At 38.8% G+C, this 26,677-nt stretch overlaps 1 long non-coding RNA gene across 1 annotated transcript in view; it reads left to right on the forward strand.

The window, feature by feature from the left end:
* The window catches only part of LOC102160458, a 569,575-nt gene that overhangs the window by 427,571 nt on the left and 115,327 nt on the right, over positions 1-26,677 (forward strand). Inside the window, exons 7-8 of the long non-coding RNA XR_002344204.1 lie at positions 20,739-21,043; positions 26,367-26,430. This is a non-coding gene — a long non-coding RNA (uncharacterized LOC102160458). The remainder of the gene's footprint in view (positions 1-20,738; positions 21,044-26,366; positions 26,431-26,677) is intronic.

A 26,677-nucleotide genomic window follows, 5' to 3' on the forward strand; every position in this document is an offset into this window, starting at 1 on the left:
AGTGCTAGTTTAGGAAAGTGTCTTTGAAGCTGCTTTTATTAGAAGCTCATTTTTAACATTTTTGGATTGAGTAAATAATCAAGGGATCTGCATTTTGTGATGCAAAAGTTGTAACCATTTTAGGAAAAAAAAAAAACAACGCTTAATTTACAAGGGCTTTCAAATGTAAATAAAAGCCAAAAGTGTATTCTGAAATGGAGAACATTTTAGTGAAATCACTTCAACCCTAAGGCATTTTAATCTAAATTTTGCCTTCAGATGTACTTCTTCTAATACACAAAACAAAAGGTCGAAGAGCAAAAAATTAAATGGGTTTGGGGTTTTCAGCTTGAAGGAGAGAAAAATCAAGGACAATTCAAATTAAAAATATTTAATTTTAGCATTTCGACTAAGAGAATGGAGATATGTTGTTCTGTCTTCATTTACTTAAAAGATGCTTAAAATTTTTTGGAAAATAATCTATGAACATTACCATATGGAGGTCTTCACTTGGAAAGAAGCCACCATTTACTGTTGCTGAGAGTTTGTATCATAAAGGAGAGTCTGAAGGAATTTGAAAGCTTTTTGTAAGATCATTAGAAATATGACAGAATTTTTTTTCCCATGTTGGTTAGAATTGCTTGGGTGTGATTGACTCCAAATTAATTCCCATCTTCTTTCAGCTCAGTTTGCTGTTTGGCAAGGTGTACCATATTTCTCCAAAAAAAAAAATGATTTCAGCCATGTGCTGTTCAATTAATTAAACCAAAAGGCCATTAGACAGGCATGGCTCTGCTGTTGGACTGCCTATGTAAATGCCTCAAGGTTATGAAATCAAAATCTAAAAACAACCAATCATAACCAACTAGGCTTTAAATTACAGCCAATAACATAATTTCCCTGCTTTGCTTCTGTACCTTCTCTACATAAGTCTTGTCCCTGGCTCCTTCCTGTCTTTGGAGTGCCCCTAATCACTTAGAGTTTGGTGTTGAGTCCAATCAATGTTTACTCAAACAAACTCTTAAAATTTTTAATACTCTTCAATTTTTCTTTTAGCAGTGCTTACAGAAGGATTAGTTAGAGAGTAATTCCACTTAATTTTTCTGTCTATGATAGAGAGTAAAAGTTGACTGTCCAGCTCATGTCTTTCAGATCCAGTTGAAATCTGTCACAATCAAAGGAAACATTGGGAAGTGGTTGCATTTCTGGATGCTTCTCATTATACTTTTTTTTTTCTACTCTTTTTGGTGCATCTCATAATGAGTTCTTTCATTGCTTGTGGATTTAATATATTTTTTCTCCCAGTCCACAGATAAACCCAGATGAAAAGCCATCAAACCATGGACTAGGGAACATCATGCACATTGTGTAGCAGATGTGATGACTCTATCAGAATAAAAGGGCAGTCTGGATGCACACACCATTCTCATCTCATGTGGTTGCCAATGTAAAACAGTTTTATGCAATGTTTCAAAAGCTTGCTTAATTCAAAATAGGAACTAGCATAAGTTCCTAGGTAGATTTCCTTTTCATGAAAGCCATATACAGTCACTGAAGGTACAACTTAGATGATCAAATTTTATCTTATCAGATCTCGGCTGCTCTAAGTAATAGCACACTTTTGGGTAACTGGGAGAATTCTTTTTTCTTGTTCTTGTGTACAGACATTGTGAATCTTTCCTTTGGGGATATTTTTCCTAGCAGAGATGGGAAAAGGAGGCAAGATGGATGGTAGAGAAGGAACTAGACCTTTTTCTCATCAAAAAGTAGATAAAGTTGACCTTTGGAGCTGTTACCCAGAGTAAGGATGAAAAGGGGGGGGCAGGGGGAAAGGTGGCAGAAGGTGACAGAGTGGTCATTAAAGGCTCTTTATTATGCCTTTATTACGCATATTACCTGTAACTCAGCCGTACAAATTTATAAGCATGTCCTAAAACTGAGGGAGGTGATGAGGGCTTTGGAATTCAAGTTAAGACTTTGCTATTTATTTGGCAAGTCACTTAATCTTTTCATGCTGAATTTTTCTTTCTTTCTTTTTTTTTTTTTAAGGGCCACACTCGCAGCAAATGGAGGTTCTCAGGCTAGGGGTCTAATGGGAGCTGTAGCCGCCAGCCACAGCCACAGCAATGCTGGATCCTTAACCCCCTAAGCAAGGCCAGGGATTGAACCTATGTTCTCATGGATACTTGTCTGGTTCGTTAACTGCTGAGCCACTACACCAACTCCCATGCTGAATTTCTTTATGTGATACCCAGAGCATAGTAAGAACTTAATAGACATTAGCCATTATTAAACCGAAAAGTATTTAGTGAAGGAGAAATTGTAAATATAAGCAAAAAGCTGAGTGACTGTAATTACACACTTCTGTTAAAAGTGTCAGGATGGGAGTTCCTGTCGTGGCACAGTGGTTAACGAATCCGACCAGGAACCATGAGGTTGCAGGTTCGATCCCTGGCCTTGCTCAGTGGGTTAAGGATCCAGCATTGCCATGAGCTGTGGTGTGGGTCGCAGATGCAGCTCACATCCCACGTTGCTGTGGTTCTGGCATAGGCCTGTGGCTACAGCTCTGATTCGACCCCTAGGCTGGGAACCTCCATATGCCGCGGGAGCGGCTCAAGAAAAGGCAAAAAGACAAAGAAAAAAAAAAATGTGTCAGGATGGTCTCTTTATAAAAGGTGTGGGTAAAAATAGAAGGTTGACATAAGATCTTTCCTGACATTTTTTCCCCCTTAGCCTGTATTTATAGAAACATGTATATATCTTCATAATTTATGCATGTATAGAAATATAAATGCTAAGTTAAACAACTTTCATGTTATGTATTAGTTAAACTTTCAGGATTCTAACACCGATCCCTGAACTTAAACATTTGAAGACTTGACAGCATTCTCTGTCTTAAAAGACCACCTTCTGTAAAGGACCTCTGGTGTCCTATGAGAAATAAAGCAAGAATTTACAGCTCTCCCATGTACTCATAAAGATTGTTCTGTTTGTTTGTATTTATCTTTTTTTGTTTGTGGGGTTAGGAAAAACAAATAGAATTGGGGAATAGGAAGAGAAATTTGGAGCCAATGTGCTAAATAGGATACCATTATTTCATTGCAGCAGTTCTTTTGATGAAATCTAATTAAAACTCTTCTATACACTTAATTAACTGATAGATTTCATTTTGAGTTTGGCTTCAACATCAACTAAAAATATATTGAATTTCAAGTCAATTCCAAATTCCAGTCAAGCTTCTTTAAGAATCTGAATCATTTCCTAATTTCTATGACAACCAACTTATGCTTCTATCTCCTCTGAAGCTTAAAATGACACTGACCCAAATCAATGCCATCTTTAATAATAACTGAAGTTGTTTAGACTCCCTTGTATTGTTTGCATGCTAAAGAAATACATCGATGCCTTAAAAATTTTTAAATTAGGTTATAAAAATTCACCTAATTATGAGGACCTAAATTTCAGTGGGTGGGTGTTTAAATTTTCTTGTTTTTATTCAAGCATTTTTTTCCTATGTTAACATATTCTTTCCTTAACCTTGATGCTCTCTATGCCCACACTTATTTTAACCTTCACATCCTCCCTTTGTATATGATAGCTGAATCGATTCAATTCAATGGTATTTATTGAGTACCTGTTATGCACCAGGCTCTAAGAAGATTTAGGGATGTCTAGGTGAAAAGATAGAGACAGTTCCTGCCCTCACAGAGCACAGAGTAGCTAGATGAAGACTAATAATGGAGAAATTACAGTGTAACAGAGTAAGGACTCTGGCAGGAAGATGCAGAACTATGGTAGTATCACTCAAATCCTGCTTCCTTGATGAGGTGGGATCAGATGCCTGTATTGGAAAGACCTGTCCCCTCCCTTCATACCTTAAAACCACAGTATGAAGACACACGTAGTCCTAGGACTCTTTTCTTTCTTAGTAACTGGTTTCAGGACTTCAGGCAAGGTGTCTGAGTGCATGTGATAGTGGTGGTGGTGGGTGGATAGAGAGGATTGTGTCTGTCACAGGAAGCCATCTTTCTTTCTAAAATAATAATGGTCCCACATATCAAATAGCTTGCCAAAAAAAAAGGTACCAACCTTTTTTTTTCTTTTTTCTTTTTTTTTTTTAACTCCTGCTTGTCAGCACTTCCTTAGACTCAACATCCGAAAAGGAGAAAACTGAGTTTGGCTCAGCCTCACACATCACCAGCAAAATCGCCAACATGCTGCAACCCTTAGAGCTTATGAGGGGACCTGCAAAAGATAGAAACATGACTTTTTACTTTAATTCATTTTCAGCAATGTAGAGGACAATCAGCTAACCCAAAGAACCTGGACATTTACCTATGATTCCAGTTGAAAAGGTTACATTTAAATGTACACATGCAGCATTCAGTACGTAAATAACACAGCAGACTAAGTGTTGGATTATTAGAAAGACATCTAGAACTAGCTGGATTCCGACAGTCATTAGTGGACTATTTTAAAAGTCTTTTCACTCAAAACACATCAGTTCATAAATTTGGGATGTCCTGGCCTCTCATTTCTCCTGAGCTCTCTTCACCGCCTACTCTTTAGCCCTGTCTGAAGGATATGGATTTTCTGACCACACATATAGTCATCTCTCTCTTCCCACATGCCTCTGTCTATGGAAAATCAGCAACCCAACAGTATGATAAGAAGTTTCGTGGAACACCTAGAGAACACAAAACCCAAAGTTTTAGCCCTCATTTTGACACGTAATGGCTTTTGTGTCCCAGAGTAGGTTACTTCATTTTCTCAATTTGCTCATATGCACAGTAGAATTTCATGATATATTGCGTGTATATAGTAATATATAGTAACATATGTGTGAATATACATATATTTAAAATATACACTTATATTAAATACATAGATTTTTTTTCTTTTCTTTCTTTCTTTCTTTTTTTTTTTTTTTTGTCTTTTTGCTATTTCTTGGGCCGCTCCCGCGGCATATGGAGGTTCCCAGGCTAGGGATCCAATCGGAGCTGCAGCCACCGGCCTACGCCAGAGCCACAGCAACGCGGGATCCGAGCTGCGTCTGCAACCTACACCACAGCTCACGGCAACGCCTGATCATCAACCCACTGAGCAAGGGCAGGGACTGAACCCACAACCTCATGGTTCCTAGTCGGATTCGTTAACTACTGCTCCACGATGGGAACTCCCAGATTTTTTTTTTCTTAAAGGAGCTTTCTGTCACCAAAACGCCTAACTCCTAAGTCATATAACCATCATCCTGTCTTTCAGGTATATTTTTGCCTTCTGTCTTTATAGTTTGAGTTTAGTGAAGGTAAACATATTTATAAGATGTCTGTAAGATCACTTAGTGGGTGCCCCTCCCCAGTAGAGGATGCCAGTTATCCCACAATTCCTTTTCTTGCATCCTTCCAATTTTTAGCAAGTCGTATATGATCGCTTGCATACAGACAACATTTCCTAGTTTCGTTGGTAGGTCTTGCCATGTGTTTAAGTCCTGACCAATGAGATTCACTCATTCATTTGTTCATTCATTCATTCAACAAATAGTTATTGAGCACATACTATAGTCTGGAGTCTAGAGAAATGGCAGTGAATAAAATAAACAAAAATTCCAGTAATCTCTGACCCACCATCTACTGGAAGGAAATAACTTAAAGTACATTTTCTCAGGTGATGGCAAGTATACTATGAAGAAAAATAAAGCAAGGTGGAAGGATAGAGAGTGATGGAAGAGGTGGGTGTTACCTCACTGTCCATGAAGTTGAGCAGGAATTAAAGTCCTGGGGATGAAGCCTGGCCTGGGACTCAGGGGTACCAGACACTGAGATAATGGCAGAGTGGATAGTGGTGGTGAGACTGGTAGTGCTGAGGAAAAGCCAGGTTGAGAGTTTAGCTAGGAGCACACACAACTTCCTTTTGACTCCTGTTACTACAGGCAGGAGGGCTAGAGGAAGGTGGGCTTTTTTGCCTAAGAGAGGCACAGAAATGTCATAAAGCAGCTTTCACAGACTTACATGTCATCTGGTAGGTGCCCTCTGTCCATTGTTCTTTGTCTTTTCTCCCATTCTTATGCTTGGAACGGAGATCTGATGGCAGGATTTCTAGAAGCCACCTTGTTCTGTGAGGACACGACCATACTCGAGGGAGTGGGAGGAGCTTGGGTCCTGAGGACTTCAGAGAGCAAAGTCACCATGAGCAACTTGCCTCATTTACTTAAGAGAAATAAACTCCCCTTTTGGACAAATAGGTGATTTTAGAGGCAGAGTATCTGGGATTGTGTCCTGACTCCATGTTCATTCTGAATCTCATTTTCCTTAGTTTTACTCAACATTGCTGGTAGAGAAAAGAGCAAGTAGCAAGGCTCAGAGGTAAGAGTGAGCATGTCCAGTTTGAAGAGTTGGAAGTTCAGTATGGCTAGAGTGCAACCAACATTGGACCAACATTGATGAGCTGGCAACCCTCCAGTGTGCCATGGCGTACTGGCTGGGAACTACTGACCAACAGCTCAAGCTCCAGGGTGTGGAATGTCTCCTCCAGGGTTTGGCTACCACCTCTGTTTCCAGCATCTCTTGCTACTTTTCGTCACATTACCTTCCAGATTCACTGAGTTGCTTTCTCTTGTTTTATGCTCACCAATTTTGTCGTTATTCTTTAGCTCATGCTATTTCCTCTGCCTAGAATGACAACCTAATGCCCTAACACTGCCTGTATAACTCACACATTTCTATGCCTCATTTCTTCCAGGTGAGTCTTCCTGCCAATATCATTATTCACACATACTACCTGGAGTGGGTTGAGTGGTGGTCCTGGAAACTGTCCACATCCTGGAATCTGTGACTATGGCCTTCCCTGTAAAAAAGAGCCTTTGCAGATAAAATTAAGTTAAGAGTCTTGAGATGAGACCATCCTGGTTTATCTGGGTGGGCACTGCTTCCATTGACTAGTGTCCTTATAAGAGCAGAGGAGAGACAGATGGAGAAGAGGAAAAGGCCATGGGACGAGGGAGGCAGAGATTGGGGTTATGTAGCCACAAGCCAGGGAATGAACACCTGGAACCCCCAGACCCTGGAGGAAGCAAGGAAGCACTTTCCCCTTGATTCAGAAAAATCATGTCACTGCTGACACCTTGATTTCAGGCTTCTAACCTACAGGACTGTGAGAAAATAAACTTTGGTTGTTTTAAGACAGAAGTTTGTGGTAATTTGTTACAGCAGCCCTAGGAAACTAGGCTTCTAGATGTGCCTATAAAAACATGTCTTACAATCTGATTATGTGCTTGTGACTGTCTCTCCCATGTAATAGAGTGAAGCTCCTCAGAAAGACAAAACATACCTTAGTTAACTATTACATCCTATACCTAGCCCAGCACAGGACACATGGTTTGCATTTATTAAACAAATGAGGGAATGGATAAATAAATCAGAAAAAAATTTTCCATGTCTTGGCTACAGAGTGTTAAAAAAACAACATTTGTTTGGGTTTTTGAAAGGTGCTTGACTGTAAGTGTTGAATTCTCCTTTCTGCTGTCAGGGCGGTCCTGTGCACTCTGGTTCTTGCTGGGTTTTATTTAGCATCATACCAAATCAAAGGAAATTAGATGTTCTTGCCCTTCCTTGCTTCCTGGGGTTTAGTCTTCCTTTAGTATAAGTCCTTCCTGGTTCTCACAGCAAGGTGCTGCCTGTGTGCCCCTAAAAGCATTGTATTCAGCACCATATGGGACCAAGGTCTAGACAGCTACTCTGTACTTCTTTTTCTCCCCCCTCCCTCCTCTCTTTCTCTCTTTTTTTCTTTCTTTCTAGCTGAATGCAAATGTTCAGCTTTGGTACTACTTCAGTGTGGAAATGGATGTGTATTTACTCTAATGCGTTTTTCCAATTGTGTGACATTTTTGTGACATGATGAAAGGGGCCTTGACCACATCCTGCATCCCAGCCGTGGGGTTTCATAATCAGGTTCTTCATCTGTCGACTCTAATTGGCTCAGAACGACTTGCTCACTGTGGTATTTGCTTTGGTTTGATGTCCTCTGGAACCTTATTTTCATCCACTGGAAAGCCAGACTCAAAGATGAGGGGACAACTGAACACATCGCATTTGTGAAAGAAATCTGTTCATCATTCATCAGGGGAAAGCAGCTCCCTGGTGGGCAGGGGCGGGTGGTGAGGAGAGCCCAGCGTACTCCTTCAGCTCTGCCTGCGGTTCCCAGTTTCATTGCGGTCTGTGCTTCGCCTGCCCCTCAGTCTTCTGACCTGCAGAACTCCTTCAGTCAGATCTTTATCGAGTACCCACTACATGCCGGGGCATTCAACCTGGTGTTGAGGACACAACCATAAGCGAAACAGAGCAACAATTCCTGCTCTTTGGAAGTTTTCATTCTAGTGGGAGGTAGTAGCAAAGAAACAAATTGAACACCACAGCGGATAGGAGGTTTTATACACATTCTCCCAGTGAAGCTGAGGGGCTCAAAGCAATGCGTGCAAATATACTTTCTAAATTATAAAAGTATAAACAAAAAGAATTAGTGCCGATTTTTCCCTCTGACTTGGGTGTGGGTTACTCAATAAACCATCCTTATTGCCATGATTGAAACTGATTCACCAGGGATTTATGAGGGGCCTTAAAAATGGATAGGCAGAAGCCCTAACCACATATCTGTTTTTCCTCCTTTGCAACTTCACTAGGGCTTTGAGGACATGCTGCTTCTAATAGCAGGGTGTGTTTGGTGCCTATAGTTTCCATGAATAAGCCCCTGTAATAGGAACTTCTATCACTGGCTCCTGTTTTGCAATTTTAATTTTTAAAAATTTTTTTAAATTAAAGTATAATGGATTTACGATGTTATGCCAATTTCTACTGTACAGCAAAATGACTCATATATATAAACATATATATCCCAGAAGATTGTATATAGCTTCCTGTGCTGTACAGGAGGGCCTTTTGGTCCATCTATTCTAAATATAATACTTTTCATCTTCCAGCCTCAAACTCCCAGTCCGTCATACTCCCTCTCTCCTCCAACTTGGCAACACAAGTCTGTTCTCTAGGTCTGTGAGCCTGTTTCTATTTTGTGGGTAGGTTCACTTGTGCCATATTGTAGGTTCCATATATAACTGATATAATATGGTATTTGTCCTTCTCTTTCTGGCTTACTTCACTTCATATGAGAATCTCTAGTTGCATCCATGTTGCTGCAAATGGCATAAGTTTGTTCTTTTTTATGGCTGGGTAGCATTCCATTGTATGTGTGTACACATCTTCTTAATCCATAATCTGTTGTTGCACATTTGGGTTGTTTCCATGTCTTAGCTATTGTGAATAGTGCTGCTGTGAACATAGGGGTGTGTTTATCTTTTTGAAAGAAAGTTTTGTCTGGATATATGTCCAGGAGTGGGATTCCTGCATCATATGATTGTTCTATTTTTTGTTGTCTGAGGAACTTCCATACAGTTTTCCATAGCTATACCAATATACATTCCCACCAGCAGTGCAGGAGGGTTCCCTTTTCTCCACACCCTCTCCAGCACTTGCTATTTACACTTTTTTTTTATTACTGAGAATCCCATATTTATTTATTTATGTATTTATTTGGCCTTTATTGATTTTTATTTTTTTCCATTATAGCTGGTTTACAGTGTTCTGTCAATTTTCTACTGTACAGCAAGGTGACCCAGTCACACATACATATATACATTCTTTTTTCTCACATTATCATGCTCCATTGTAAGTGACTAGATATGATTCCCAGTACTATGCAGCAGGATCCCATTGCTTATCCATTCCAAAGGCAATCATTTGCATCTATTAACATCAAGTTCCCAGTCCATCCCACTCCCTCCCCCAGGCAACCACAAGTGTGTTCTCCATGTCCATGATTTTCTCTTCTGTGGAAAGGTTCATTTGTGCCATATATTAGATTCCAGATATAAGTGAAGTCATATGGTGTTTGTCTTTCTCTTTCTGACTTACTTCACTTAGTCTGAGAGTCTCTAGTTCCATCCATGTTGCTGCAAATGGCATTATTTTGTTCTTTTTATGGCTGAGTAGTAGTCCATTGTGTATATATACCTCATCTTCTTAATCCAATCATCTGCCAACGGACATTTAGGTTGTTTCCATGTCTTGGCTATTGTGAATAGTGCTGCAATAAACATATGGGTGCATGTGTCTTTTTCAAGGAAAGTTTTGTCCCGGTATATGCCCAAGAGTGGGATTCTGGGTCATATGGTAGTTCTACGTATAGTTTTCGAAGGTACCTCCATACTGTTCTCCGTAGTGGTTGTACCAATTTACATTCCCACCAACAGTGCAGGAGGGTTCCCTTTTCTCCACACCCCTCCAGCATTTGTTATTTGTGGACTTATTAATGATGGCCATTCTGACTGGTGTGAGGTGGTACCTCATAATAGTTTTGATTTGCATTTCTCTAATATCAGTGATGTTGAGCATTTTTTCATGTGCTTGTTGGCCATCTGTGTATCTTCTTTGGAGAAATGTCTATTCAGATCTTTTGCCCATTTTTCAATTGGGTCGTTGGCTTTTTTGCTGTCAAGTTGTATAAGTTGCTTGTATATTTTGGAGATTAAGCCCTTGTCAGTTGCATCATTTGAAATTATTTTCTCCCATTCTATAAGTTGTGCTTTTGGTTTTTTTTTTTTTTTTTTTTTATGGTTTCCTTTGCTGTGCAAAAGCTTGTCAGTTTGATTAGGTCCCATTGGTTTATTTTTGCTTTTATTTCTGTTGTTCTGGGAAACTGACCTGAGAAAACATTTGTAAAGTTGATGTCAGAGAATGTTTTGCCTATGTTCTCTTCTAGGAGTTTGATGGTATCTTGTCTTATGTTTAAGTCTTTAAGCCATTTTGAGTTTATTTTTGTGCGTAGGGTGAGGGTGTGTTCCACTTTCATTGATTTACATGCAGCTGTCCAGGTTTCCCAGCAATACTTGCTGAAAAGACTGTCTTTATCCCATTTTATATTCTTGCCTCCTTTGTCAAATATTAATTGACCATAGGTGTCTGGGTTTATTTCTGGGTTCTGGGTTTATTTTGGGGTTTATTTCTTGGTCTATATGTCTGCTTTGGTACCAGTACCACACTGTCTTGATTACTGTGGCTTTGTAATATTGTTTGAAGTCTGGGAGAGTTATATGGTTTTATATAAATTTTTGGATAATTTGTGAAAAATGTCATCGGTAATTTGATAGGGATCACATCAAATCTATAAATTGCTTTAGATAGTGTGGCCATTTTAACAATATCAATTCTTCCAATCCAGGAGTGTGGGCTAGCTTTTAATTTCTTTGAATCCTCTTTGATTTCCTGTATTAATATTTTATAGATCTCAGCATATAAGTCTTTCACCTCCTTGGTCAGGTTTATTTTTGGGTATTTTATTTTATTTTTTGGTGCAATTTTAAAAGACATTTTTGAATAGTCCTTTTCTAATATTTCATTGTTAGTATAAAGAAATGCAACTAATTTCTGAATATTAATCTTGTATCCTGCTACTTTGCTGAATTTGTTTATCAGATTGGGTAGTTTTGTGTAGAGTCCTTAGGGTTTTCTATATATAGTATCATGTCATCTGCATAGAGTGACAATTTTACCTCTTCTCTCCAATTTGGATACCTTTTCTTCCTTCCTTTCTTTCTTTCTGTCTGTCCTTCTTTTTTTTGTGTGCCTAAGACTTTGAACACTATGTTGAGGAAAAGTGGATGAGAGTGGGCCTCCTTGTCTTGTTCCAGATTTTAGCAGGAAGTCTTTCAGCTTTTCTCTGTTGAGTATTATATGGCTGTAGATTTGTCATAAATGGCTTTTATTATGTTGAGATAAGTTCCTTCCATTACCCACTTTGGTAAGAATTTTTTATCCTGAATGGATATTGAATTTTTTAAATGCTTTTTCTGAATCTGTTGAAATGATCATGTGGTTTTAGACTTTTCTTTTGTTAATGTGGTGTATTACATTGATTGATTTGAGCATGTTGAACCATACTTGTGATCTTGGGACAAACCTTACTTGGTCATGGTGTTTGATCTTTTTTTATGTGTTGTTGGATTCAGTTGGATAACATTTTGTTGAGAATTTTTGCATCTATATTCATCAAAGATGTTGACATATATATACATATATGCCAACAAAATATGTTGGCATATATATATATACATATATGCCTACACACATATACACACACACACACATATGTGTGTGTGTGTGTGTGTGTGTGTGTGTGTGTGTGTGTTTGTGTGTGTGTGTGTGTAGTAGCTTTGTCTGGTTTTGGTATTAGGGTGATGGTGGCTTCACAAAATGTCTTTGGGAGTCTTCCCTCCTCTTCAGTCTTTGGAAGAATTTGAGAAGGGTTGGTGTAAGCTCTTCTTTGTATGTTTGGTAGAATTCATCTGTGAAGCCGTCTGGTCCTGGACTTTTATTTGTAGGGAGGGTTTTTTTGTTTTGGTTTGGTTTTGCGGGGGCTTTTTTTTGTTTGTATTTGTTTGTTTGTTTGCTTTTGTCTTTTTAGGGCCACACCTGTGGTATCTGGAAGTTCCCAGGCTGGGGTTGAATTGGAGCTTTAGCCAGCAGCTGACAGCCAATGCCATAGCCACAGCACAGCAATGCCAGATCCTAGCCTGCAGACTTCACTGCTGCTGCAGCAATGCCAGATCCTTAACCCACTGAGCAAGACCAGGGATTGAACCCATATCCTTATGGATACTAGTCAGGTTCTTAACTCAGTGAGCCACAATGGGAGCTCCAGGAGTTTTTGTTTGTTTTTTTTTTAAATCACATTTTCTATTTCACTTCTAGTGGTTAGTCTGTTCAAATTATCTATTTATTCCTGATTCAGTTTGGTGGGCTATATATTTCTAAAGTTGCCCATTTCTTTTAGGTTGCATGATTTGTTGTCATATAATTTTTCCTAGTATTCTCATGGGTTTTTGTATTTCTGCAATATCAGGTGAGATTTCTCCTTTTTCATTTCTTATTTTGTTTGTTTGCATTCTCTCTTTTCTTCTTGGTGTCTCTGGCCAGAGATTTGTCAATTTTGTTTACCATTTCAAGGAACCAGCTCTTGGTTTTATTGATTTTTTTATATAATTTTAAAAAAATCTTTTTTATTTATTTCCTCACTGATCTTTATTGTTTCTTTCTCTCTGCTGATGTTAGGCTTTTTGTTCTTCTTTTTCTAATTCTTTAGATGGTATTTTAGATTATTTGAAATTTTTCTTGTTTTTTGAGGAAGGCATTGGCTCCTATTTTGTATCTGTTTACTTTAGTCAGAGAAGAATGCAATTTGAAACATTAGATTGGAAAATTCACTGAGTGGTTCTTTTTGTACTGTCTGTCGGTGCTAAACTTAGCTAAAAATTAATAGGCAATGATTTCTGAGTGGTTCCTTTTTATAGATAAGGAAATGGGAGAAAAATAATAGGTTAAATTCTCCCATATGCTATATAAAAGGGAGATGATTTTGCCTGAAGATTAATTTGGTGATTAATACTGAAAGGGGTACTGACCACACATATGATATAACCAGAAAGGTTAAGAAAAAGCAGAGTGGTAGATGCAATTTGTAAGTCAAAGACAAAACAAATAACCATAACACTGAACTGGAAAAAATGCATACAAATGTATGGTAATTGTATCATAAATATCCTGAAATAGAAGGCAGTATGAGAAAGGAGAAATAGTTTGCCTGTGGAATGAGACAAAGGTAGCATTGTAATTTCCTCATTTGAAAAATAAAATAGTAATTAACATATATATCTTTCTCAGAATTTTATATGTATTCTCTTGGTTCAAACTCGCATCCCTTCTATAAGGTAGGTGTAGTTACAATGCATAAGATTAATTTTATGATTAAATGACAGATGACACAAAAAGCTTCTATGAAAACACGTCATAGATTTTGTTAAATATTATTACTATATTATTGTTTTTAAGAAGAACTCTACTTAAACCTAGGGTGACCCTTCCTAGCTATGTGCTTTGAGGTAGGGGGGCTCATGCTGAATTTTTATAAGCCTCTGTTATACCTTAATCACAGAGTTGTCATGACTATTACATGATTTAATAAGTTAAAGAAACTAGAATAATTTCCAGAGTGTAGAAGCTGATTAACAGAAGTTAGTTCCCTCAACAGCAATCTGGGCATGATAGACTAGAAAGCACTGATTTCTCAGTACTCCTGAGGTCGATCTAGAGCAGTGCTATCCGGGAGAATATAATGTGAATTAAAATGTTTTAACAAGTTTAAAACATAATGGAAATTTATTTGAATAAGATATTTTACTTAACTCAATTTATCTAAAATATTTCAATCTGAAATCAACATAAAATATTGGATTTTATGAGATATTTAATGTTTTTCATTACTAAGTTTTTGAAATCTGGGGTGCATTCTACACTTTGGGCACATCTTAATTGGACACTAAATTTTCATTGGAAATATTTGAGTTGTAATTAGATTTTATAAAATTGAGCTGACAATATAGTCACATACACAAGTTGCTCCTTAAATGTTTTTCAGTAAATGTATGAGTTATTGAATTCAGTATGTTTTTTATTTTAACCGATTTAAATTTTCAAATAAAAATTAAAATTTCAGTTCCTCAGTCACACTAGCCATATTTCATGTGCTTGATAACCATGTGTGACTAGTGGCAGTTGCATAAGGGTGGATGTACATGTCCCTACATATTCAGCCAACTGTGGGAGTGCAATAGAAACCTTCTTTTCATTCTCTCTAAACCCAAGAAGCCTAGTTTGGGGCAAGAGCTGGAGATGTCCCCGAAATTCTTGTTGAAAGCGGAATGTGAAAATAATGCCCATTTCGGTGAGATTCTTAAGGTTAGGGCTGATGTTGGACATGGTTCTGGATCCCACTGGGTCAGTGCCAATAAGAAGAAAGCTCCAGGGTGCATGAAGCCTGACCAGAATTCAAGAGATTCGGTTGGAACCAGATAGGCTCAATAATTCAGCCAATTGGAATTCTGTGTAGAGAACCCTGCAGTCCATTTGCTGGACTGTTTTCCAAATATTCAGTTGGTAAAAAATAGGGGAATGGTCATAGTCCTGAAACAGAAAATAAAAAGGGAAAAGAAACTATGAGTCTTATTCTCAGATAGACAAAATAAAGCTTAGAGAGCTTGAAGACCTTTGGGGAAGCAGCAAATTCAGGAAAGGCAGCAGGATTTGTTCTCTGGGACAGTGGTGCAATGTTACTTGAAATACTAAACTGTCTTTAGCTCTTCTTATACTAACTAGTGGGTGGGATTCAGAGAGAAAGACAGTTAAGAGAAAGAGTTCCAGCTGGGATAAGTGAGAAGACTTGGAACTTGGAATAAAAATGCCTGAATAAGTCATAGGAATCCTGCGCAAACATATCGTGGGTGTAATCATACATCAATGTAAATATTTGACATCAAAAAGGCACCATGATATACAGTAATAATATTCAGTGCATTTGACTCCCAAAAGGCCTCATATTAATAAAATTTTACAGTATCTAATGAGACAATAAAGAGAAGCAGTGGTAGTCTCGCTCTTTGATTCCTTTAAAAGAAAAAGATAGATACTCTCCATGTAAAAGGGTAAAGAACCCAGCTCATACACGTAGTCACCACAGGGGAATCAAATTAGAATTCTCCCCTTAGACATTTTTATGACAACTCTAGAAAACAGGTACTTAACATGTGTGTAAGTAATTCACTTCTAAATTGAATATTCAAGTTTATATGAGCTTTCACAGACTGTTGCCATTTTTGGTGGGCTATTTATTTATTTATTTAGCTTTTTTAGGGCCACACCTGTGGCATATGGAAGTTCCCAGGCTAGAGGTCAAATACTGGCACTACAGCTGCCAGCCTACACCACAGCCACAGCAACACGGGATCTGAGCCACATCTGCGAACTACACCACAGCTCACAGCAACGCCGGATCCCCAACCCACTGAGCAAGGCCAGGGGTTGAACGCACATCCTCATAGGTACTTGTTAGATTCGTTTCCACTGCTCCAGGAAGGGAACTCCTCTTTTTTTAAGTGCAGAAGTCACCCTTCACTCAGTGCCTGGCTGAGAAGCAGATAAGCCTCAATGATTTGTGCAAGACCGAAATGTATGAAATGGTTGAACTGAGACTGGAACCCAGATCTTCTGAGTCTCTCATTTATCCCATGTTTCCCTAATAAAGAAAACTTGTCATATGGTAGTTCTATGTATAGATTTCTAAGGTACCTCCATACTGTTCTCCATAGTGGTCGTACCAGCTCACATTCCCACCAACAGTGCAGGAAGGTTCCCTTTTCTCCACACCCCCTCCAGCATTTGTTTTTGGTGAACTTATTAATGATGGCCATTCTGACTGGTTTGATAAATAGATTCAGAATGTTGCCTTCGGGATGAATTAGCAATGGAATACTGCTATGTAGCACTGGGAACTCTGTCTAGTCACTTATGATGGAACATGTAATATGAGAAAAAAGAATGTATACATGTAAATGTTACTGAGTTACCATGCTGTACAGTAGAAAAAAATATATACACATAAATAAAAGATTTTTAAAAAGCCAAAAAAAAAGAAAAGAAAACTTGTGCTTTCTACAATCAAATATGTATTTTTTTAAAAATATAGGGCAAAATCCAAAATTACTACCAGAATGGATTTGAAATGTGTCTGGTGTTTACAGAGTGTATATAGAATAGAAATATAGTTTTATATATATGTAAAATAAAACAAATAAGAATTTTTAAAAATGAAAAAAATTCCCTATGAATGTACACCCCTAACTTATTCTATGTATTCTAGACATATGATTGTAATTTAAAATCCCTCATATATTACCATTAATACATAATGACTTAATAATCTATTTTAATTAGGGCAGCATGGTGTACAGAAAAGAGGTTAAATTCTACTAGTTACTAACTGGGCAATCTCTGAAACGCTTTCTTCCATTTCAAGGTGAGAGTAAGCTTATTCTTCCCAAATACTCCTTTCAATTTTTTTACATAGTACTTACCACTTTCTAGTGTGCTATATAATTTGCTGATTTATTATGTTTGCTTGTTAGCTATATGCCTCAACTAAAATCCAAACTCTATGAAAACAGTTATTTTCTGAGTGCTTATGCTAAGCACTGCTCATGGGAAATTCTTGGTCCATATTCAGATTTCATAAACTTAGCAGTTGAAAAAGCAAATTCAACACACACGAGTTGTTCCAAATATACTCAAAAATGTTTGCTGAATTTAATGAAAGAAGGAGGTTTCCTCTTAGCAAAGTATTAGAGTTGGAGAACAACTTCATCCTTCAGGAGTTCCCTGGCACTGTGTGGAATAACTGGGGGTCTCGGAGAATGTCAGTGGTGTGGCCACCTCCCTTCTGTCTTTCCTAGGGAGTATGAGCATGGATAGGAACAGAAGGCCTGTCATTCTCTTTGGACTGGGCGATGATGGGTCTTGAGGTAGAAATGAGGAGGACATGCAATTGTCCCTCTCTGTCTGAGGGAGACTGGTTCCAGGATGCCCCACAGATACCAGACCTCACAGATGCTCAAGTCTCTTGAGCCTATGAAAAATATTCAAGCACATTTGGTTGAATTTGCAAATGCTTAATCTGTGGATACCAGGAGCCAAGTCTAATCAAAAGAAGTTGTGAAGGAGTTCCTGTGGTGGCTCAGCGGTAACAAACCCAACTACGATCCATGAGGATGCAAGTTCCATCCCTGGCTTTCACTCTCAGTGGGTTAAGGATCCGTCATTGCTGTGGTATAGGTTGCAGATGTGGCTTGGATCTGATGTTGCTGTGGCATAGGCCAACAGCTACAGCTCCAATTTGACTCCTAACCTGGGAACTTCCATATGCCATGGTGCTGACCTAAAAACATAAAAAAAAAAAAAAAAAAAAAGACACACAAAAAAACCCACAAGAGGTTGTGTGTTATGGGACAGGAAGCAGTTGAAGGAGAGAAGTTGGGAATCAGGAGTTAAGAGCAGAAGAGGCTCTAAATTGCTATCGTGTGAGTGATTTAAGAGGAAGGAAAATTAAAAAGTAGATATTTTCAGACCTAGGGCTCTAGGTTACAAATCAAATCCTTTTCATTTTCTTTAAATAGAGGAAAGCTCAGAATTCCTATTTAATTACTTTGTGTGGGTTGTTTCCTCTATCTGCAGTAAGGTGATGTGAGGATTAAATTACTCCTCCCTGCCATCCACCTCACCAAGGCCTTGCTCCGTAACTAGTATCTCAAAAGGATCTTCTACTGGCTCTTGTCCATGTATTTATAATGCTTGATAACACGTTTGTTTGCAGTTCTGATTGTGAGCTCCTGGTGCAAGGTGGTTTGTCATCCTTGTCTTCACGTCTTCAGTGCCAGGCACACGATTTGACATCCTAGGTATGCAATGCACGTTTGGCAAATGCAGGCGTGAATAAATGAATGAATGTGAATGATAAGCACTACCATAATAAGTGAGCATTCCCATCCAGTTAAAGCCAGCTCCTGATATATTGAATTATTTGCAACAGTTCCTTGCAATTCTAGTTTACTTCATTTACTTAATTAATTCGTGTATGCCACATTACTGAACCCCTACTTAGTGTGCAAAAGTGAAAACAGAGTCACTCCCTTCAGGGAGCTCACACTCCTGAGAAAACCCAGACCTTCGGGGAAGTACTATAACTGCTGCAATAGAGGAAGCACCAAAGATGATGGAACTAAAGAAAGAATATTTAAACTCCTGAGAGAATCTGGGGAAGCATCTCTAAGGAGATAGTCAGTGAGCTGAGATTTGAAGGTGGAGGAAGAATTTGGTGTGTGAGTGGGAGGGACATTCTAACAGAGACAGCAGTGAACATAAAACACAGAGCCATGAGACAGGATGGAAGATTATGGAGCTAAAGATGCAGTGACTGGGAGTTGTGAAGTTCAAGGTGAAAAATAGGAGGATGCAAGGCTGGACTTACGGAGGTGAGATAATGAGGGATCTTGTGTTTATTCTGAAAGGTTTATATGTTATCGTGAAGGCGGTAAGCAATCATTGTAGGATTCCTAGCAGAGGAGAACAGAATTGTGTCTTCTGTGGTACTGTGGGTCAGGACTTCAACATGTTATAAGGGGACACATTTCAACCCTGAACAGGTGGTTACTAAGATAGAGAATACAGAAGTGGGAATTTATTGACTAAGGGTGGTGGAGGGGAGGAAGAGGATATATTTGCTTTGGACACTTTAATTGGAGGTTACCTGTGGGATATCTAGGAGGCAGTGTTAGAATATAGTTGGCTAGGAGTTCCCGTCGTGGCGCAGTGGTTAACGAATCCGACTAGAAACCATGAGATTGTGGGTTCGATCCCTGGCCTTGCTCAGTGGGTTAACAGTCCGGCATTGCCGTGAGCTGTGGTGTAGGTTGCAGACGCGGCTCAGATTCCGCATTGCTGTGGCTCTGGTGTAGGCCGACGGCTACAGCTCCGATTCGACCCCTAGCCTGGGAACCTCCATATGCTGTGGGAGCGGCCCTAGAAAAGGCAAAAAGACCAAAAATAATATTATTAATAATAATAATAAAAAGAATACAGTTGGCTAAATGGAAATGGAATTCAGGAGAGTCTGGTTTGTAGACATATATGAGGCTGTCAGGAGCACCCAGGCGGTAACAGAAAATGTGAACATTGATTTGTAAGAGAATGTAGGGGAGAAAATGTGACAGACAAGGGCAGAACCAGAGACCTGTGTTTAAGGGAGAGCAGAGAAAAAAAGAACAAGGAAGTCCTGGGATGAGACCAGAGAGACGTGCCATGGTGGCAACCACGTCAGGAGAAACTCTGTTGGGAGTGACCCAAAAGATGCTCAAGTTTGTTTAAGCAACTGAAAGGAATATACAGGATCTCATAATCAAAAAGCCCAGAGGCAGAATTCAGCCTAAGCTAAATCCAGAGATAATATAATCACCACGTGGTTTTTCTTCTCTTTCCTGTAATTCTCCTTCACATCCGCTTCATTCACAAACTGTGGTCAGTGTGTCAGAATGGCTGCCCACTTCTCTAATCTTACTGGAAAAAGTATCTCTCAGTTGTCCCAATAAAAGTCCTGAAATTGTACCTCACTGGCTTTGTTTGTACCATTTGCCTGTCCCTGAACCAACCACTGTGACCATGGACAGGTGATACTCTGATTGTTAGGCTAAGTCATATGCCCAGGGCAGCCACTGAGGGTGAATTTAGCACGACTGAAAGGGAGGGAGGGGGAGTTGTTCCCTGCACCAAATCAAGGGCCCATATCAGAATAAGATCCGAAACAATAAATGTCCATCCCAAGATCCAAGGTAAGAGAGAAAGTGAAGAATAAAAGATACATCAATAGTATAGAATGCTACTGAGAAGTTAAATAAGGATAGGATTCTGGCAATGGAAATGTCATTATTGACTTTCGCCAAACTATGATGGAGTTGCGGGGGGGAGGGCAGATGTCAGGCAGCAGCAGGTGAAGATTTTAAGATTAGGAAAAAGAAAGATGTCTCAGAGATAGTGTAGTCACTGTGCCCAGTTACTTGACTTTGAATATGAAGAAAGATAAGGAGGGTAGCTAGAAGGAGATTTGGCATTCAGAGAGGGTCTATTTAAGCCATGAAGAGACTTGAGCTTGTTTATATGCTGATACATGAAATCACATGGGCATTTGCACATGAAGTGGAAAAAAGAGTTGCAGTGATGACAGACATGGTGGTAGGATGAATCATGGCCCCCAAAATATGTCTCCATTCTAATTCCCAGATCCTGTGAACCTGTCACCTTACATAGTGGAAGAAATTCTTCAGATGGGATAAAATGAAGGATTTTGTGGAGGAGGGATTATCCTGGTGAGCTTGATGAAACCACAAAAGTCCTAATAAGAGGGAGGCTGGAGGTCAGAGAACAGAGAAGATGTTGTACTGCTGGCTTTGAGGATGAAGGAGGGGATCACGACCACAGAATACAGGGGCTCCAGAAGCTGAACAAAACAAAGGGATTGTTCCCAAGAGGCTCCTGAAGGAATATGGGCCTGTGGACCTGTTTTTAGACTCTTCACCTCCAGATCTGTGAGTTAATGAATTGGTGTTGTTTTAAGCCACTCAGTTTGTAATAATTTGTTGTAACAGCCATAAGAAACCAATACAGCCATAGAAGTGAATTTCTGACATTTACAAACAAAACATTGGCATACACATTTAAAATATCATGACCTCTATTCTTACTGAGAACCTAGCAGGTTTAGACTTGTTTCCAGAGACCACAGAGGGCAAACATATATACTGCATGGTCAAGTAGAAATACTTTATGTAACAGTATTCTCAAGCATGTTGCAGGCCTTGTGATTCACTAAGAGATTTGCAACTCTTATTCATTGTGATCTTCCACATTAAATGAAATTCCAGTACTCTGCTAGGACGTTAGAGAACTAAGCAGACTTCTGTCTTTCTTATACATGGACCCTCTAAGAATAGTTAGATATTTTTGAAGTGAAAAATAAAATCAGCCTGATGAAGGAAGTACAGCTTCCATATTTAAAATTGTGTATAAGATCACCAAAGTTCAAGGAAAGCTGATTGATCTGATCTTTTCTTATTACTGGTAACCATAGACATGTGTCTGTTGTGAGAACATCCTTTTATGAAGCAGAAACAAGATTGTTTTGTTGCCTCTTTTAATCCCAGAGCTTGAATTTGTCCTGTATCATTTTCTTGTTTTGAGGGTCACTTTTCAACACAGGAGCACAGCTGTATGAGAGACCTCCTCCTTTGGAAATACAAAAATAGCACAACTTCCTATTATATCTCAGTTTCATTATAAGACAATTTTAGGCTGACCCAGGCTGCATGATTCACTAATGTCCAATCATCATGTGCAGTGGAGGTAGCTGAGCTAAGAGCCAGCCTTTCCTTCAACTGGAAAATTTGCAGACAAATGTTTATTTTATGAGGATGCTTCCTCTTCCCTATTGAGCTTATAGCATCTAACTACGCTGGCTGAATTGCAGTACTAAAGGCAATATCCAGAAAGCAAAGACGATATCCAGAAACCACTTACATTGCCTGATTTTTATTATTTACTGTGGGTACATGCATCACATTATTTACTTGCACTCACATTTCACTCACATAGATAATTGCCCCTCGTAAATTCCTAAACCACCAAAGAGCCTTGCATTTAAATCATGTACCCTCCCCTCCCAAAGAAAATTATGTAGAGGTGTTTAACTTTAGAGCTGGCAGACTCAAGAAGAGCCTGAAAAGTCTCTGACAAGTGTCACCAATCCAAATGAGAAGCTACGCCAACAGTACTGCTTTTATAACATTATGATCTGTCCTGTTATTGCGGCTCTGTGTATTTACCACCTGGCTTTGCAGTTTTTGTTTAGAACTCATTCTCCCTCGAAACTCATAACCTTCCAGTTTGGGGGTTGTGTCTGAAGATCCACTCCTCTCCCCACCTCCCAGAAATAATGGCTGGCATTATCACCAGTGCATAGCAATTATGGTTTCCATGTTTTGAACACTTACTATGTATCAAGATCTGTAAACATATTATCTCTTTGTCATCCTCACTGCAGTACTATGAGGTGGATATTATTAAACCCATTTTATAGATGATAAAACTGGGGCTCATGGAAGTATAGCATCTTGCATAAAGCCACAAAGCTAATCCAGGAAGTAGGATTGGATTCAGTTAGTCAGAACTCCTCACCCTGACTCTACATTGTCTTTCACATGGTTAGCAGCACAGAATAAATCATGAATGGATAGTTAGCTTCCTTGAGGTCCACCTATATGACTTTTAAATAGGAATAAATGTTACATACGAAAAATAGTACAATGATTCAGTGTTGGAGCCCTGGGTCCATTGGAATTTCCTTATCGTGCAACAATTTAGACAGCCCAGAGCTAGGGGTTGTCTTGTTGAGGCCAATTCAGTCTTGGCCAGATTTCTACAATGGCTTGATACAATGTCTTTTCTGGAGAAGAAGGTTGGAAAAAGCTGGGCAAGAGCAGTTAGTAGCTCTGGGTGTGACACTCTGAGTTTGACTTTTTACTACATTTCTTAACGTGGGGACTTCTAGGCTTTTCTCCTTCAGCAAGTGATCAAGCTGAAAGGACAGCAGGCTGGCCTCGTGCGATACAGCCAGTGCAGTTGCACAGGACAACATATTCACATGGGGGCCATGCCTTTGGCATTTAATGTTCTGTAGTTACCATCTTGAACTTCTTAATAATTGTATCTTTGAATTTGTGTATTGTAAGTAAAGTTTGATGACATTGGAGCAAGAGTTGGGGCTTGGAGTCTTGGCTCACAAACAGGCTCTTTTTCTTGAGACTAGATCTTGGCTCCTGACCCCTCTACCCTGGGGGTGACATGGGGTGGGGGAGTCAGTGCATATACAGATAGAGTCAGGGTTCAGAGTAGGTCCCATATGCTGAATTGTGGGTAAGCGCTGGGTGCCTGTGAACACTCTTGCCTTGTGAGTCCCCCCAGGACCAAGAGAATGAGAGGTTAGATACAAATAAAGAAAATACTATGACAAAAGCGTTTTACCCTGATTTTGTTCAGGAGGCCTTGCATCTTCATTGTATACTGTGCCCAACAAATTATGTAGCTGTCCTACAAGGAGGATCCAGATTTTTAGAGGGAAGATATGCTGCCAAAGCTGAATTTTTTTTTTTAACTTTTTTTTTTGGTTTATTTGTTAGATATTGGCTAGATTGATGCTCGTCAATCCTCATTTCTTTACTGGGTACTTTTATAGCAAGTTCCTGTATTTCTCAGAATCATTTGTAGTTAGTTCTGGCCCCTGTCGTGTGGGTTCGCGTGTGGCCTGGCCTTGAAAAGCTCCTCGTGATCCTCTCTTCTTCCTTCTCTCTTTTCACTCAAGGACTGGCTGGATACAAAGCATCCAGCAAGGGGCTCCAGGGAACCCTGGAAGATGGGGTTGCCCTGAGATGGATGGAGATAGGATCCCCAGAGCACCATTGGAAGGCTGTCCACCAAACTTTGTATAAGAAACACACATCAATTGTGTTAAGCCACTGAGAATTTGGGATTATTAGTTACAGAAATAGTGTTAATTAACCCAGCTGTGATATTTTCAACAAAAGACATTTTTCTTAAGCAGGGTCTTCAAGCTGTAACCTTCAAGCCAAATTGGGCCACCACCTGTTTTTTAAATACAGATTTATTAGGAGTGCAGCCGTGTCCATTTGTTTATGAATTGTCCATGGCTGCTTTCATGGTACAGTGGCATAAAATGTGACAGAGAGAGTTTATCCCGCAAACCCTAAGATATTTATAGTCTGGCCATTTATAAACGACATTTGCAAACTACTGGTCTTAGAAATAACCGAAGGTAGTGGCTCCACTGACTTGTCATCAAATACCTCTATGCTGACTTGGATGAGGCTTTTTAAGATAAAAAATTATGTAATCTGGACAATATGATTTTAATTCTTACTCTTTCCCCCTTTCTATCCTTAGAGCAAATTGTTTTGCAAAAGATGTGAAATCAAATCCAAGATGCTTGCTATTGTGCAGTTGATTATGAAAATAACAACAATGATAATACTAACAATTAAAATGATAACTGCCAACACTCATTGAGCTGTATGTATCCAATGTATACAATGTTATATGTGCTTTATCTGTCTTAATTCTCACAACATCCTATGAAATGGGAGTTATTATTTAATTTTATTGATAAGAAAACTAAAGATTAGAAAGGTTAATGACTTGCCCAGTATCAATCACTAGGGCACTGGAAAAGCTGGATCAACATAACTCCTGGGAGTCTTGGAGAGCCAGTGTAGCTTTACTATCTCAGTGGCAGGAAAGGACAAAGTACCCAACTTAATTCCTATGTAATCACCATAAACATCTCTTCTTGAGCCGTCATCTCTTCTCAAGACTGATTTTTCAGGTTTGTGAATGAATGAAAAAGCTATTCAATCCCCAAAGACATAAAGAACAGGTAAAACCACAAATGCCACTTGAGAATGTAAGAATGCAATTTGCAAATGAATGAGTAGGAACTGAATCAGTAACATAGAGAAAACAGAAATCTCCTCGCAGGGGAGAAAGTCAAAGAAGGAATCTATTGTCACCAATTTCCAGAAGCCTCAGGAATTGGAGACATCAGGTACTTCTAAAGGTGGGGGTTAAAGATTGGGCTGAAAAATACGAGGAGTGGTTGTAAAAGAATCAACTAGATCACCCAGATTTACTCCCTCTCTCCAGCTACCAGGTGATTGGCCTTCTCCTAAAACATTTAACCAGAGGAGTTCAGTTTTCAGTGTTGTAGATACAGTGCAGTTGGTGAAGGAAGGTACTGAAAACAGAGAGATCAACATATATAGACACACACACACACACACACACAGACTCACAATGGTGAGAAGAGCACGTCTTTTGAATCTCTTCTTACAGAATCCTTGTTGTAAGGATTATACCCTTCGAGAAAGATAATGAAAGAGTCCTCTTTGGGGAAATAATCTCCCAGGAATTAAAAAGCAAACAAACAAACCAAAAAACCCATGGACCCTGACATTAGAGAGTCACCCAGTACCACTTCCAGTAACCTTAGAGTGAAATCTACTAACTATGAATATGTAGCCTATGACTATACAGTGCTCCACTTTTAAATATGAACAGATAGCCAGCAATCAGCAGAATTTTGAGGAAATTCTCTAGTTATATAAAGAGATCAGAACAAAGAAGTAGATGCAAAGAGGATGTAAAGAAAACAAGATAAATAGAAAAATAAAAAACAAAATACAGCAAATAATTTCCTTAAATAAATGAAAAATAGGATGAGACTTAAAAAAAAACAGAAATCCTTGGATGTTAATAGGTCTTGGACATTAAAAATAAATTAGCATGACATTTTAAAAAGCCAATAGAAAATTTGAAGATAGAATTAAGAGAAACTTCTAAGGAGAAAAGCAAACATGAACTAAGGTTCAGGACGTTGATAAAGAATTAAAACAAAATGCAAAGTAGTAGGTTCAATTTTTTTTTTTTTTTTTTTTTTGTCAATAGTGCTAGGATGAGGGAAAATGGAGAGAAAGAAATTACAAAAGAAATAATAATGAAAATTTCCAGGAATTGAAAAACATACGTATAATCATTGAAAGAGCCAACTGAATGCCCATTTCAGAGAATGGGATAAAATATACAGGATGGCACATTATCATGGAGTTTCCCAGCACTGGAGATTAAGAGGATCAGGAATGAGAATGAAGTTAGATTTCACACTAACAATATTGTAGGCTAGAAAAAGTGGAGCAACACTTTTATAATGCAAAGAGGAAATTATTTCTAGTTTGTAAGATTTCAAAAAATGTACTTCATATGCATCCTTTTTTTTTTTTTTCCCAGGAAGCTACAGGTGATGTATCCACAAATATGACTAAATCAAGAATGAGAACACTGTGGAATCCAGGTAAGAATTCAACCCAGTGGACAGGGACAGATGGAATTCCCAGGATAGTACTTGTACGGTATGCCTGGAAATCAGTTGGTTCAGAAAAGGAAGATGAAGGGGATTTGGGGAAGGAGTAGTGTTATTTATAATAACCTAATTGGAAAAAACCCAAATGTCCATCACTATCATCAAGATAAATAAATAGTGGCATATGCAACAACGTAGCATTATAACAATGGAAATGAACATGGGCTACAGCTAGGCA

Source organism: Sus scrofa, chromosome 5, assembly GCF_000003025.6.
Source record: "Sus scrofa isolate TJ Tabasco breed Duroc chromosome 5, Sscrofa11.1, whole genome shotgun sequence".
In the NCBI taxonomy this organism is placed as follows: domain Eukaryota; kingdom Metazoa; phylum Chordata; class Mammalia; order Artiodactyla; family Suidae; genus Sus; species Sus scrofa.